Consider the following 15,130-nt stretch of genomic DNA (forward strand, 5'->3'; position numbering starts at 1 on the left):
AAAAAACAGAAACAATGCATGCTTATGGAGTGTTTCATCTTCAAAAGGCCTCCTCAGACAGCCACTAATGAGCCAGGTGTGGCGCTCTCAGTAGGTTCCCCAGATGAGCCCTACCCTTGACCCAGAGGGTTCATACCCCAGGAAGAAGGGCTGGCTCAACCTTAGGGTTCAACTTCAGTCAAGTCACCTGCTAGCCTTCCTCCCTGCCCTACCTTCCTCTACTCACCCAGGTGGACAGACTCCCGAGGACCTTTGAGGGACCTATCCAGCTAAGAGCAGCTCCCATCAACCTTGGCAATTTGTAGTAGTCTAACTTTTGGTTATACTACTAACACCTCCTGAAATTTAAACCTTCCCCGAGTCTTCCTAGTCTTTAGTCTGCCTCCTGCTCAGGCAGCCTTTCCTTCAGCTCCAGATGACACTTTGCTTTTAAAGGTTGTGGTATCAGGCTTTGGCCCAGATTCTGAATTAAATTTATGCCACTCATTTATCTTGCTGTCCTTTATGACTGAAACTATTGCTGATTAAATGCTTACCAACTGTGAGTATAGTGGTGACTGAAAAAGACAGAAGGAGCCAATATCCCTTGCCCCAGAACACAGGTACACTGTCCTTTGATTTGTTCCTTTCCTAGGCTGCCATGCTGAAGTCCTGGTTCAAAAGCTGATCCCAATGTTACATCTATTTCTATTTCCTGGCATGCCACATAAAGGCTTCTGAATGACCTTAGCCACTCAATGTGGCATTTACTACCTTGTGGAGTTTTTCTTCTTTTGTAAGTCTGTGTATTTACTGTCTCCCCAGTTAAACTGTGTATTCCCTACGGGCAAAGACTATGTCTACTTATTTTGAATCTGTCCTCCCTCTAGTGCTAAGTTCACTGTGGGAGTTCAATTAAGCACATTGGCTGATTTAAGCCTCATCTGAGGATGTCCTTATATTATTTCTTCTGTCCAGCAGGATTTGGTATTTCTATGTAATGCACAGTTAGTTGCTTAGACATCCTGTCAATTCTCAGCCATTTTCCACACATATTTGACCCAGGATTGGTTTGGCAACAACACAAAAGGACTAGAAGACTAGAATTGATGGGATTCTCTGTTGGCATTTAATATGCAGTGGGACTCATGAATAAATAATAAAATATCTAACAGCTGGCCGGGCATGGTGGCTCATGCCTATAATCCCAGCACTTTGTGAGGCTGAGGCAGGCAGATCACCTGAGGTTGGGAGTTCAACACCAGCCTAGCCAACATGGTGAAACCCTGTCTCTACTAAAAATACAAAAATTAGCTGGGCATGGTGGCACGCACCTGTAATACCAGCTACTTGGGAAGCCAAGGTGGGAGAACTGCTTGTCCCCGGGAGGTGGAGGGTGCAGTGAACAGAGATCATGCCACTGCACTCCAGCCTTGGCAACAGAGGAAGACTGTCTCAAAAAAAAAAAAAAAAAAGGCCAGGCACAGTGGCTCACGCCTGTAATCCCAGCACTTTGGGAGGCTGAGGCAGGTGGATCACCTTAGGTCAGGAGTTTGAGACCATCCTGGTCAACATAGTGAAACCTCATCTCTACTGAAAATACAAAAATTAGCTGGGCGTGGTACCAGGCACCTGTAATCTCAGCTACTCAGGAGGCTGAAGCAGGAGAATTGCTGGAACTGGGGAGGCAGAGGTTGCAGGGAGCCAAGATTGTGCTATTGCACTCCAGCCCGGGAAGACAACAGTGAGACTCCGTCTCAAAAAAAACAAGTTAGCTGGGCATGGTGGTACATGCCTGTAGTCCCAGCTATTCCAGAGGCTGAGCCAGGATAATCACCTGAACCCAGGAAGCAGAGGTTGCAGTGAGCACTCCAGCCTGGGTAACAGAGTGAGACTCCGTCTCAAAATATATATATCTAGTAGCTATAATGTGTCTCCCTGACGCAGCCCAGGGCCTTGAAACTAATGGACATTATGACTCCTCTTTATTTATTTATTTATTTACTTTATTTATTTATTTTGAGATGGACTCTCGCTCTGTCGCCCAGGCTAGAGTGCAGAGGCCGAAGTTGCAGTGAGCAACCAAGTTCAAGCGATTCTTGTGCCTCAGCCTCCCAGGTAGCTGGGACTACACAGGCATATGCCACCACGCCTTGGTAATTTTTATATTTTTAGTATAGACAGGGTTTTGCCATGTTGGCCAGGCTGGTCTCAAACTCCTGGCTTCAAGCAATGTTCCTACCTGGGCCTCCCAAAGTGCTCGGATTACAGGCATGAGCCACCATGCCTGGCCATGACTCTTCTTTAAGTATAATCAGGAGCTTGACTTAAATGAGCATTTCAAAGTGGATGCTGGCTTTCTTGTCTTGGCTTTCCCCATCCCTGCTATTACCAGAGAGCATGCTGCCCTACCACCAAGATGGTAGCAGCTTTCAGCTTTGTGCCATGAACACAAATCTTTGGCTAAAGAGCCTATTCTCACTTTCACAACACTTTCCTAGAAAAAGCACTAGGAAGCAGAATGGCAAAGCAAATAAACCGTGAATTCTCTATGTATTATATAGCCTATAGTTACTCTCTTTCACCACAGATGGAACTCCTGTGTTGATAGGGCAAAATGCCAGGGTTCCATTGGCTGATGGAAACCAAGAATCAGCAGTTCAGACTGAAAGTGAGTGGCTCAAGATGAAGAATGGAATATACTAATATTGCTATTAGAGGATCTCTCCATGTTCTGTTTTACAGTCAGAAACTTTGTTACGCAGGTAAAAACAACAATAGGAACTCGAATATGTGCTCTAGTACAATCTGTGTGGGACACCGTAGAAGTTCAGTTAAGCACATCAGCTGATTTAAGCCACATCTGAGGATGTCTTCACTTGAGGACAACTCACTGCCCCCACCTCACCCCCCCAGGAGAAGCAGGCTGTTATTGTAACTGGCTGCTCAGCCATCTTTCCTTGCGTATGTTGCAGAACATGCCTGCTTCAATCTCCAGGTGCTTTTGAGAGTCACACATCCCAGTCGGCCCATACTCCCTCGAATTGATTCCAGTGAATGATCCAAGAATGTGCTATGAGACACCTCTGAGCAAACTCCTGATCTGGTACTACCTTCTCCTCTTCAGGGTCCAGGGGAAGGAAGACCAGAGTCTTCCAAACCCCCTGCTGCCAGGCACAGTGCAGTAAAAACAGCTTTGTTCTTAATTTTCAAATTGAAATATCACTGATAGAAGTGCTATTTTTAGCACAGCTAAGCAAACAGACCAATACAATTTAAGGAAACAAAAGCAGAGTAAGCCTGTACTGAGTTTTCTTGGTGCAGCTTGCTTGTGACCTGTGTAAACTTCAAGTTTTTGCATCAAGAGCACTGAAATCAGAATACAAGAACTCCTAGATTAGTATCTCAATGGTTTCTATTGAACTTAAAGATTTCCCAAAGTCAAGAAATAGCTTCTGATGTCAGCTTTTATCCAGTCATCAAACATTTATTGGGCATACTGAACTAGGGATACAGAGAGAAAGACAGTTTCTGTCTTCATGAAACTCAGTCTTTAATGGAAAACAGAATTACAAAACAGTGGGAGGGTAAGAATAGAGTAAGCACATAGTATTACGTGGACAGAAAACTGGAGCATTAAATCAACACTGAAGGGTAGATTCCCAAACATAATTCTCAGGTCATACCTGAGCAGACTCCTAAAGGAAGAGGAAGTAATCAGACAATAAAGAGAAAATGGAGAAGTGTGTGCAAAGGCATAAAGACTGAGCCAGGGCCAGGCGCGGTGGCTCATGCCTGTAATCCCAGCACTTTGGGAGGCCAAGGCAGGAGGATCACAAGGTCAAGAGATCGAGACCATCCTGGCCAACACGGTCAAACCCTGTCTCTATTTAAAAAATAAAATAAAATAAATAAAAAATTAGCTGGGTGTGGTGGTGCACACCTGTAGTGGCAACTACTCAGGAGGCTGAGACGAGAAATCACCTGAATCCAGGAAGTCGAGGATGCAATGAGCCATGATCACACCACTGCACTCCAGTCCAGGTGACAGGGAGAGTATGTCTCAAAAAAAGAAAAAGAAAAAAAAAGAACCTAAGTTTCAGATAGGACTTCTAAAAAAATTTATATTGATAATTTTCTTTTTTTTTTTAAAGAAATGAGGTCTCACTCTGTCATCCAGGCTCACTGCAGCATCCAAGTCCTGGGCTCAAGCAATCCTATTGCCTCAGCATCCCCAGTAGCTAGACCTACAGGCCCAATCATCATACCCTAGCTAACTTTTCTATTTTTATTTTTGGTAGAGATAGAGTCTCACTTTGTTGACCAGGCTGGTCTCAAACTTCTGACTTCAAATGATCCTCCAGTCTCAGCCTCTTAAAGTGAAGATTACAGGCCAGGTGTGGTGGCTCATGCCTGTAATCCCAGCACTTTGAGAGGCCAAGGTGGGCAGATCACCTGAGGTCAGTTCAAGACCAGATTGGCCAACATGGTCAAACCCCATCTATATTAAAAATACAAAATTTGCCAGGTTTGGTGATGCATGCCTGTAATCCCAGCTACTCATGCAATAGCATGATCTTGGCTTACCACAATCTCCACCTCCCATGTTCAAGTGATTCTCCTGCCTCAGCTGAGTAGCTAGGATTACAAGTGCCCACCACCACACCCAGATAATTTTTTTATATGAGATGGGGTCTTGCTGTCACCCAGGCTGGAGTGCAATGGCACGATCTCGGCTCACTGTACCCTCCGCCTTCTGGGTTCAAGCAATTCTCCCAAGCACCACTTGGGCATACTGAACTTAGGGATTCAGAGAGGGAGACAAAAGTAGGAGAACAATCTCCTACTTTTCTCACAAGTAGCTGGGATTACAGGCACCTGCCATCATGCCTGGCTAATTTTTGTACTTTTGTAGAGACAACGTTTCATACCATGTTGGCGAAGCTGGTCTTGAACTCCTGACTTCAGATGATCCACCCACCATGGCCTCCCAAAGTGCTGGGATTACAGGCCTGAATCACCACACCCGGCCCAATTTTGGTATTTTTAGTACAGCTGGGGTTTCACCATGTTGGCCAGGCTGGTCTAGAACTCCTGACCTCAGGTGATTCACCTGCCACAGCCTTCCAAAGTGCTGAGATTACAGGCCTGACTCACCACGCCCAGCCAGATGGCATTTTTTATTAGCCGAAACCAGGTGCAACTGGGAGGTAGCTTATTTGGATACAGCATGGTGGGTAAAAGAAAATGATGACGGGCAGGGCACAGTGGCTCACACCTGTAATCCCAGCACTTTAGGAGGCTGAGGGGGGCACGGATCACCTGAGGTCAGGAGTTCAAGATCAGCCTGGTCAACATGGTGAAACCCCATCTCTACTAAAAATACAAAAATTAGCTGGGTGTGATGGTACAGGCCTGTAATCCCACCTACTCAGGATGCTGAGGCAGGAGAATCGCTTGAACCCAGGAGGCAGAGGTTGCAGTGAGCTGATATCACATCACTGCACTCCAGCTTGGATGACAGAGTGAGACTTGGTAAGAAAGAAAAGAAAGGAGGAGAGAGAGAGAGAGAGAAAGAAAGAGAGAAAGAAAAGAAAGAAAGAGGAAAGAAAATGATGATGACGGATGGGGTGGGAGGGAAAAGCAGGGACTGGATCATGAAGGGCTTTAAAAGCCATGCTAAGTAACATGATCAGGTATGTTCTTTAGAAAGACTATTCCGGCAGAAGTTTCAGAAACAGATTAGAGAGGAAAAGACTGGAGACACAGAGGCTGCTTAGGAGGTATAGCAATACAGGTGGGAAATCACAAGTTCTTAACTAGAGGTGGAAATAAAGGAAACATCAAAATGGTAGAATCCACAGGATTTAATGAGTGCCTCAATATAGGCAGAAGAGTAGAAGAATCAAAGATAATTCCCAGGCTTCTAGCCTAGGGACTATGTGGCATTTCTTCAGAAAAAAAATACAAGAGGAACAGATCTGAGGGTGAACATGTTTATATTATTACTGTTGTTTTTAGAAACTGGGTCTCACTCTACCACTCAGACTAGAGAGCAGTGGCATGATCATGGCTCACTGCAGCCTCCATCTTCTAGGCTCAAGAGATCCTCCCACCTCAGCCCCCCAAGTAGCTAGAACTACAGGTATACATCACCATGCCTGGCTAATTTTTAAAAATTTTTTGTAGAGACAAGGTCTTGCTGTGTTACCCAGGCTGGCCTCAAACTCCTGGCCGCAAGCAATCCTCCCACCTCAGCCTTCCAAAGTACTGGGATTATAGGTATGAGCCACTGTGCCTGGCCCCTCAATCTTAGAAAAGGACCCATGGCAATGTTCTTTTGTCCAGCCTTTAGATGTTGCTGTAGAAGGATGAGATACTAGAATAATCTTGAGACCATAAAGAGACAGACATTAAAAACTCCAGAATGTCAGAGTGGAAAAACAAAAAAAACTCAGTTGGGTCCTTAATGACAGTATCAAGATGGTAAATTAGACTTCTTTTTTAGAGATGGGGTCTCATTACGTTTCCCAGGATGAAGTACAATAGCTATTCACAGGTGCCATCATAGTGCACTACAGCCTCAAATTCTTGAGCTCACGCAAGCCTGAGTAACTGGGATTATAGGCATGTACCGCCATGCCTGGCTTCTTTTGATTTTGGGATGGGGTCTTGTTCTGTCACCCAAGCTGGAGTGCAGTGGTGTGATTGTGGCTTACTGCAGCCTCTACCTCCCAGGTTTGAGCAATCCTCCCACTTCAGCCTCCCAAGTAGCTGGGACTATAGGCGTGCACTACCATGCCTGACTAATTTTTGTTTAACTGGAGTTTTGCCATGTTGCTCAAGCTGGTTTTGAACTCCTGGGCTCAAGTGATCTACCCACCTTGGCTTCCCAAAGTTCTGTTATTACAGGCATGAGCCACTATACCTGGCTGGCTTCTTTTTTAAAATCATAGTAAAATATACATAAAATTTACCATTCTAACCATTTTTAAGTACACAATTCAGTAGCTTTAGTACATTCATATTGTAGTGTAACCATCACAACTATTCATCTCCTGCACTGTTTCATCTTCCCAAACTGAAACTGCACCTGTTAAACACAGTCTCCCCAATCCCCTTGTCCTTCCAGCCCCTGGCAAACACCATTCTATTGTCTCTATGAATTTGATTACTCTAGGTACTTCACAGAAGTAGAATCATACAATATATGTTCTTTTGTGTCTCCCTTTCTTACTCCTGACCTCAAGTGATCCACCAGCCTCGGCCTCCCAAAGTGCTAGGCCAGGCATGAGCCACCACATCTGGCCTATGTCTGCCTTTCTACTAGACGTCTTGCTATATGATTTAATAAATCCTTGAGGCAGGGCATGGTGGCTCACACCCGTAATCTCAGGACTTTGGGAGGCTGAGGCAGCGGACCACCTGAGGTCAGGAGTTGGAGACCAGCCTGATCAACATGGAGAAACCCTGTCTCTACTAAAAATAGAAAATTAGCCAGGCATGGTGGTGGTACATGCCTACAATCCCAGCTACTCAGGAGGCTGAGGAAGGAGAATCACTTGAACCTGGGAGACGGAAGTTGTGGTGAGCCAAGATCATGCCATTGCACTCCAACCTGCGCAACAAGAGTAAAACTCTGTCTCAAAATAAATAAAATAAATAAATAAATAAATCCTCTCAGCCTGCCGGGCATGGTGGCTCACGCCTGTAATCCCAGCACTTTGAGAGGCCAAGGCAGGTGGATCATCTGAGGTCAGGAGTTCAAGACCAGCCTTGCCAACATGGTGAAACCCTATCTCTACTAAAAATACAAAAATTAGCCAGGCATGGTGGTGGGCGCCTGTAGTCCCAGCTACTCGGGAGGCTGAGGCAGGAGAATTGCTTGTACCCGGGAGACAGAGGTTGTAGTGAGCTGAGATCACGCCATTGCACCCCAGCCTGGGCGACAGAGCAAGATTCTGTCTCAAAAAAAAAAAAAAAAAAAAGATTCTCTCAGCCTTTGAACCACATGTGTTTTCTATTTTTGCAACTAATACATCCTAACTGATATATCTAGGTACAGTGTACACAGTGGGAGAGAAGAAAAGGGCAAAGGCAGAAACCTGCCTGACGATAATATCAACATTTAAAGTAGTAGGGGCCAAGCGCACTGGCTCATGGCTGTAATCTCAGCCCTTTGGGAGGCTGAGGTGGGCGGATCATCAGAGATCAGGAGTTCAAGACCAGCCTGGCCAACATGGTGAGACCCCTGTCTCTACTAAAAATACAAAATTAGCTAGGCATGGTGGTTCATTCCTATAATCCCAGCTACTCAGGAGACAAAGCTGGAGAATCGGTTGAAGCCAGGAGGTGGAGGTTGCAGTGAGCTGAGATTGCACCATTGCACTCCAGCCTGAGTGACAAGAGCGAAACTCAGTCTTGAAAAAAATAACAATAAAAAATAAACAAATAAAGTAGTGGGCAGAAAAGCAGGCCAGGAAAGAGTGAGAAGCCAGAGGGGCAGAGGGGAAATCAAGAGAGCAAGACATCATAGACACCAATGGGGACAGAACATAAAAAAGAAAAGAGGGAGAAGCAAAAGCTACAGTTTTGGTACAAACTAAAACATATCTAACTAAATTAGGCCCCAATTAACTCAATTAGTGGTGTTTAGGCTCAGGCCAGAATTGTTATGGCAGCTTCCCATCTAGTCAAAGAACAATCCTGGAGAAGACTCCAGGACACACAAACCTTACGGAAGCCACAGCTATGAAGTAAAGAAGGATCCTGAACCACCCTGTCTAATGGAGATCCGAAACACCTGGGAAGGGTGTGGCTTTTACCATGGACAACCCTCAGCAAATGAGTCAGAACAGAGAACAATGTCTTAGAATCCTAGCCAGATAAAACAGTGACAAGATAAAAACTAGACCCATTTGTTTCTATGGAATATTCTGCGGCACTGCCTTCTGCCCAAAGCTTTCAGCTTGCCTTATTCTTAGAATCTGACCACTTACAACTACTACAGCTCCTGATAGTCTACAGCTGCTCCAATCCAATGCCCACATCTATAGTTTGGATATCCAGAACACTATACATTCCTAATTACAAAATCACTGAAACTCCAATAATCAGCCTAGACCCCTAATAATCTTCTGCCCCCAATCTGGTCCCACTGTGCAAGTCAAGATGGAGTTGACAGTAAACTGCTTAAACAAGGAAGACATGATTTAGACAAGGCCATCATTACACAGAGCAGCCTAAGGACCCAGGAACAGAGAACTGCCTACTTGGGGAATAAGAGTTATCTGTGACCCCTCAGCATCCCAAACACACTTCTACTCTAGGACTTACTGCAGTATTCACGTTTGTCTGTTTTGCTTTCCAGAACTGGAAATGCCCAATGTGCCTCTATTGCATTACAGGTCAGCTGGAAATACTGACCCTATCAACCACTGGATGGCTGGGCAGGGCTTGGGATGGCTAGAGCCCTCTTGGGCCAGCCATCTCGGGTTTCAATTCTCACTATTACCATTTTTTGTGTATGCTATGATTGTTAAAAGGCTGGAAAGCACCTCACTTTGCCAGCATAGACTATGCTTATTCATGTTTCACATGCCCAGCATCCAGCACCAATGACTGACCTGTAGCTAGTGACTGACATGCTTGTTGAGAACAGTTCTACTGAGGGTAGCAAAACACTTGCGGGGTTGAGGAAGACAGTATTCTTATAGGTGGTCCCTGATCCTTTTCCCTGTATCTGACAAACTGAAGAAATGGTTTCCATGTCCTCAGAGTCCTAGGGTTCTCTCTTGAAGAGAGGAAAGATCGTATGAGAGGCTGTAATTATACCCCACCATTAACTCCACCACCATTAACTCCACTTTTGTCCATTTTATGTATTCGAATTCAAATAAATTTTATTTAAGCTCTGATTGCTTTAAAAAATAAAGGACATAAACCATTTAAACAGAGAGTAAATACTCTCCAGCATCTTAAGGTCATGCTGAAGTTTAAACATTCATGCTTGACACTCCTGTGCATAAGCTAGGCCAGGCTTTCAGCAGTAATGGGAGAATTAAAAGGTACCGAGAGACCTGCTACACCCAGTCATCTCAACTTTCTTCAGGAATGTGATGATAATGGTAGATTTCTAAAATCTTGAGCCATTTCCTTTCTGGTCTACATGGTGTGACAGATCCTTTGTATAAGTCCATGACAAAGCTCTAATACATTCATGAAATCCCTACTTTAGTCAGTTCTTCCCTAGACTATAATATAAAGCCTTCAAACATCTGTGGGACTCTTTCGAAAGGCTCCCCATGTCTTTTCTTTATCAAATAGCTTTATTAGCACTCTATCTATATTTGCAACAGATGTTACAGTGAAAACGGTATGGTACACAGAGAATCACACAGGTATCACAATATCTAGGCCATAATATTTTGAAACAGATACTCGAAGGCAGACATTTTTTTAAAGATTGGACTAAATGAAAAGAGTGAACTAAATGAAATGGAAGATCCTGAAATACTGACCGAGACCTAAAATAAGGGGACATAGGAATCTAAATCCCTGACCTGGGTCAGGGTCATCAGGATGCTCTTTTCTAGAAGAGTGAACCATTATCTCAGAGTCACACTGACTTTTCTAACATGAATACTATTCTTGTGCCCCCATGTCCTCACCCTACAACCAAATTGATGGTTCAGGGCCCCTGCCTTGCTCCAGCTTCACCTCCCACTCAGGCAGCAGGAGCTGTCTCTGTGAAGCTGATGCTGAAAAAAGATTTTGCTGCTCATAAGCCTACGACCAGCATAGAAAGTCATGGTAACAATCATCCCTCTACACAAGCACCTCAGGCAGCAAGTTGTTCTTTTGTAAACCTCTTTTCCTCTAAGGCAGCCCTGAGTGTTCATATTATTAGTATTATAATGATGGATTATTAATAGCAGCTAACAGTTATTTGGTACTTACTATGTGCTTTGTACAATACTAGATGCTTTACATTTATCTCATTTAATTCTACTGACAATCAAAAAAATAATAATTCTCTTAAAAATCATATTAGGTAGATACTATCCTTACCTTTTTTATAGATGAAGAAAATAAAGGTTAAGAGAGGACAAGCAATTTTACAAGAAACATGCAACTGGTAATGAGCAGAAGCAGGACTTGAATCTAATTTTGTCTGATTCCAATATCCACTCTTAATTACTACACCATTCTGTCTCTAAATTTACCTGCAACAAAATTGGTGAGGAGAGGTCAGGCATGGTGGTTTATGCCTGTAATCTCAGCATCTTGGGAGGCCAAAGTGGGAGGATCTAGTGAAGCCAGGAGTTTAAGACCAGCCCTGGCAACATAGTGAGACTCTGTTTCTACAAAAAGTAAAAAATATTTGCTGGGCATGGTGGCGCACACCTGTGGTCCCAGCTACTTGGGAAGTTGAAGTGCAGGATGGCTTGAGCCCAGGAGTCCAAGGCTCCAGTGAGTTATGATCACACCACTGACCTCCAGCCTAAGTGAATAAAAATAAAGATATATAGGGAAGCAGATTCCAGTTTCCCTCAGTTACATACTCAGCTTTAACCAATCTGGTTTTAAAGAAGTTCCTCCTCCTAACCAATAAATCCCACCCTCTGTTCTGAGTCCATTTCCTCTTATTATGACTCTAGTGTAAAAGAGTAGGGTGAATGTGCTCACTTCGGCAGCACATATACTAAAATTGGAATGATACAGAGAAGATTAGCATGGCCCCTGTGCAAGGATGACACACAAATTCTTGAAGCGTTCCATATTTTGCGCAGTCTGGGAAGATCATTTCAGTATCTGCTAACTAGCACTAAGGAAATAGTGAGTCTAAGCAAAAAAAAAAAAAAAAAAAAAACAAAAAAAAAAAAAAAAAAAAAAAAAAACACACACACAGACACAGAGTAGGGTGGATGAACACACTACAATATGACTTTCTGTGCACTTTTCACTCACTTCCACTCTTTCTAGTCTGCTGTCTGCTCTTTTTCATACTTGCATTCCGTATAATAATAGCAGCTACCATTCATTGGTACCAATTCTGTGCCAGACACCACACACATACATACATCGGTCCCTCCTCCAAACTCTCCAGGATCTCAATTCATATATAACACTTGGAAGGACTTAGGTCTGATGGAGAGCTCCCTTTGCCCACAATGCGGAAGCAGGAAATCTGGGACTACAGATAATGGCTCTGTGTTCTAGCAGTATTTTTCTTTTTGGGTCTTAGTTTCCATTATCTATGCCTATTCTATGCCTCTTAAGAAGGCAAAGAGACCAAGACTTCTTAATTACAAAAGCCAAGGGTCTTTGTACCCTTGCTCAGCTATCTCCAGGCACTTTGCTGACAGCCAAGCCATCTCTTGCCCTTTCCTTAAACTGTAGTTAGAAAGCTTGTTGAGTTCTACCTATTCACGTTCTAAATTCATCATGGGTACCCACTGTTTGCATGGGCATTGTGGAAATCCAATTCCTGTAGTCAAAAAGCTTCTAGTCTCTTTGGAAAAGCAAGATAGACACCTATAAAAATTCTGACTTTGCAAGGTAATAATTCCATGCTGGGAAGCAGGACACATGTGAATATGTGATACATGAGAGCCCTTACTGGCTGAATCCAAGGTCAATCATTCATTCTGTGAAAAGCTGAACCTTAATGGGTTCGTTTCTTAGAATGAACTTTTACAGATATGTTTTTCAAGCCCAGGTCCAATGGGCTATGACAATCCACTGTCCCATAACACTGTCCCATGTCCCAACTCATGGCAAGTGGAGACACCTACTCCAACAACAGGCCCAAGACAAAATGGCAGCAAAGACTGTTACTACCTACCTGATTGAGAACAGGGAAGGAGGTATGCAGAGACTAGATTCGGTCCTGTTGCACTGACCCAGGCAATCAGACTCTTGCAGCAGATCTCCTCCCAATAAAACTTTCATGCCATAGACCAGGGGTGACCCAATCCAACAACAGCAGAGACAGGTTTTAGGTTACATTTCTTCCTCACCGGGATGACCTTACTATTTCTTCTCACTCCTGACCACATACTACAATCCTCCACCTCCACCACCACATTCCTACTGAACTGGACAGATGAAGAGACCCGTCATAAAGTAATCAAATAGGGAACTCCCCAAAAAGAACAGCTACCACTCGGCTAATCAAGTGGCCTGTATTAACCGGGAACTCCACCTCCCAACTCCCCCTCCTCCCCTCAAACGATTCGCGTAAGCAATGGCTCCATTTTCTGTTCCGGGAATCCTGGTACTTCCTAAAGAAAGAAAGCGGATTGGAAGACACAAACTCAGGGCCAGTGACAAGATGCTCCCTCCTCCTGTGAGACCGCCCCCGCTCCGCCTGGGGGAGGAAGGCCCCACCTCTCTTCTCCCAGGAAGATCAGAACCCCTTCCCCCTACTCCTGCCTCCTCTCCACCCTCTCCCCACCTGCTGCCCTCTTCCCAACCTGCGGTTCCCCAGACTCGAAAGCGCAACCTCTACCAGAATAGCGTTCCTGTGGTGCCACAGTAGCCTGCCCCGTTGGCTATCCCCCAGACCCCCTACGCACCCCCACCCTATGATGGGGGAGGGGCTGTAACCACAGCAAGGCTTCTCTTCGGTCTCCTATTGCTAAGGTGGGGGAAGGAGAGGAAGTAGAAGAGAGCAGCATTCCCTAGCCCTTTAACAGAAAAGATACAAACAGCCATCACCGCCCCCGCATCACCTCTCCCCGGACGGTATTCTTCCCCCTCAACAGCCCACCTCCTAAAGGCGAGAACTTAACTGCAGCCCAGGTCGCCCCCTTGTGCGAGGCGGAGGACAAATCCGTGTGCGCCCCCCCACCCCCACCCCAGCTCCGCGTCCTTCAAACGCTGGGGCAGGCGCGAAGCTGTCCCGACGCCCCCACTCCGAGCTCTCGGGTGTAAAGGATCCCACCGCCCCACGCCAGGCAGTGCCGGGCGGGGCCCGGGAGGCGCTCTATCTCCTCAGCCCTCACCCGGACCAAGCCTCTTCTCTACCGGACCCGCCTTCCTTTCCCAGCCCCTCACCTGTTCCGGCTATCAGCTGCACCGCTGCGGCCACCGCCTCCGCCCCGCAGGTTCCGTTCCGCTCCCTCCGGCTCCCCAAGCCGACTTCAGCCCGGCTGCTGCCCTGGCCCGTTCCCCGGCTCCCTCCTTCCTTCCCTCCAGCTAACACCGGAAGCCGCGACGGCTACTGGAGCTGTGCGGTGTACCCCCACCCGCAGCCCGGGATACTTCCCACCTCCCCGATCGCGCGAGAGCTGCGCGGTAGCGAGCGGCAGTTCTCGCGAGACCCATCACCATGGCAGCGGCTGCAGCGCAGGCAGCCGAGCGCGGGAGCTGGAGCCTGGGCGGGGGCCGGTGTTGGGGCTGGAGGCTGTGGGCGGCGGAGGCGGGAGCCGGGAATGGGGATGAGACAGTGTGGACGGAGGTGAGAATCCCAAGCTCCAGGGTTGTGCCTGGAATTTACGGACTGAGGTCACAAGTTGGCTGCGTTGGAGACTGGGGCTGGGCTGAGGGGCCCAGGAACTCCTTGGGCAAAGCCAGATTCGGGATATGGGTCGTTGCTGTGGCCTGCCTTATCCAGCCAGACTTCATTTATTTCTTAATCTGGGCTAGCTGCAATACCCTTCGAGCCCTCACTGCACCATTGTTGCTCACGATTCCTGAGACCATATTACTCTGGGGTCTGAATCGAGAGCTCCTTTCCCATAAGGAAGAGGAAGGATAGTGATGAACTTAAGAGGCTAAAGGAAAACAGCTGGACTCTGGGCCAGTTAGAAAGTTGGGACTTGAAAGAGGGAGAGGAAGTGTGCCTAGCTGAATAGAGATTTTAGTATCCCAAGGAAAAGTGAAGGACGTTGCACCCATATTTCTTGCTTTCCTCCCACCCTCACTTCCCTCACACTCGGTTTTGCACCTGGTCTAGACATGCAGAGCTGCCTTGAAACTGTCATAGCTGTGATAGAAGGGCACTAGGAATGCTAAGAACAGAAGGTTCTTTAGGCCGGGCGCGGTGGCTCAAGCCTGTAATCCCAGCACTTTGGGAGACCGAGGCGGGTGGATCACGAGGTCAAGAGATCGAGACCATCCTGGTCAACATGGTGAAACCCTGTCT

General features: G+C 46.1%; 1 protein-coding gene and 1 non-coding gene across 3 annotated transcripts in view; one reads left to right on the forward strand and one right to left on the reverse strand.

Annotated features, from left to right (window-relative positions):
* ARF3 (ADP ribosylation factor 3) overlaps positions 1–14,282 on the reverse strand; it is a 22,217-nt gene extending 7,935 nt beyond the window's left edge. The window contains exon 1 of one of the 2 annotated variants that reach the window (XM_017545742.1): positions 14,041–14,282. The gene's annotated coding sequence lies outside the window, so the exon portion shown is untranslated. Of the gene's footprint in view, positions 1–12,826; positions 13,533–14,040 lie in introns of those variants that run through there. The other variant, XM_017545743.1, reaches the window with a different exon arrangement.
* On the forward strand, positions 11,660–11,766 carry LOC119473769. Its single transcript, XR_005202990.1, has one exon. It is a non-coding gene; the product is annotated as a U6 spliceosomal RNA (small nuclear RNA).
* Positions 14,283–15,130: the final 848 nt, after the last annotated feature.

Source organism: Cebus imitator, unplaced genomic scaffold (assembly GCF_001604975.1).
Source record: "Cebus imitator isolate Cc_AM_T3 unplaced genomic scaffold, Cebus_imitator-1.0 Scaffold181, whole genome shotgun sequence".
Classification (NCBI taxonomy): Eukaryota; Metazoa; Chordata; class Mammalia; order Primates; family Cebidae; genus Cebus; species Cebus imitator.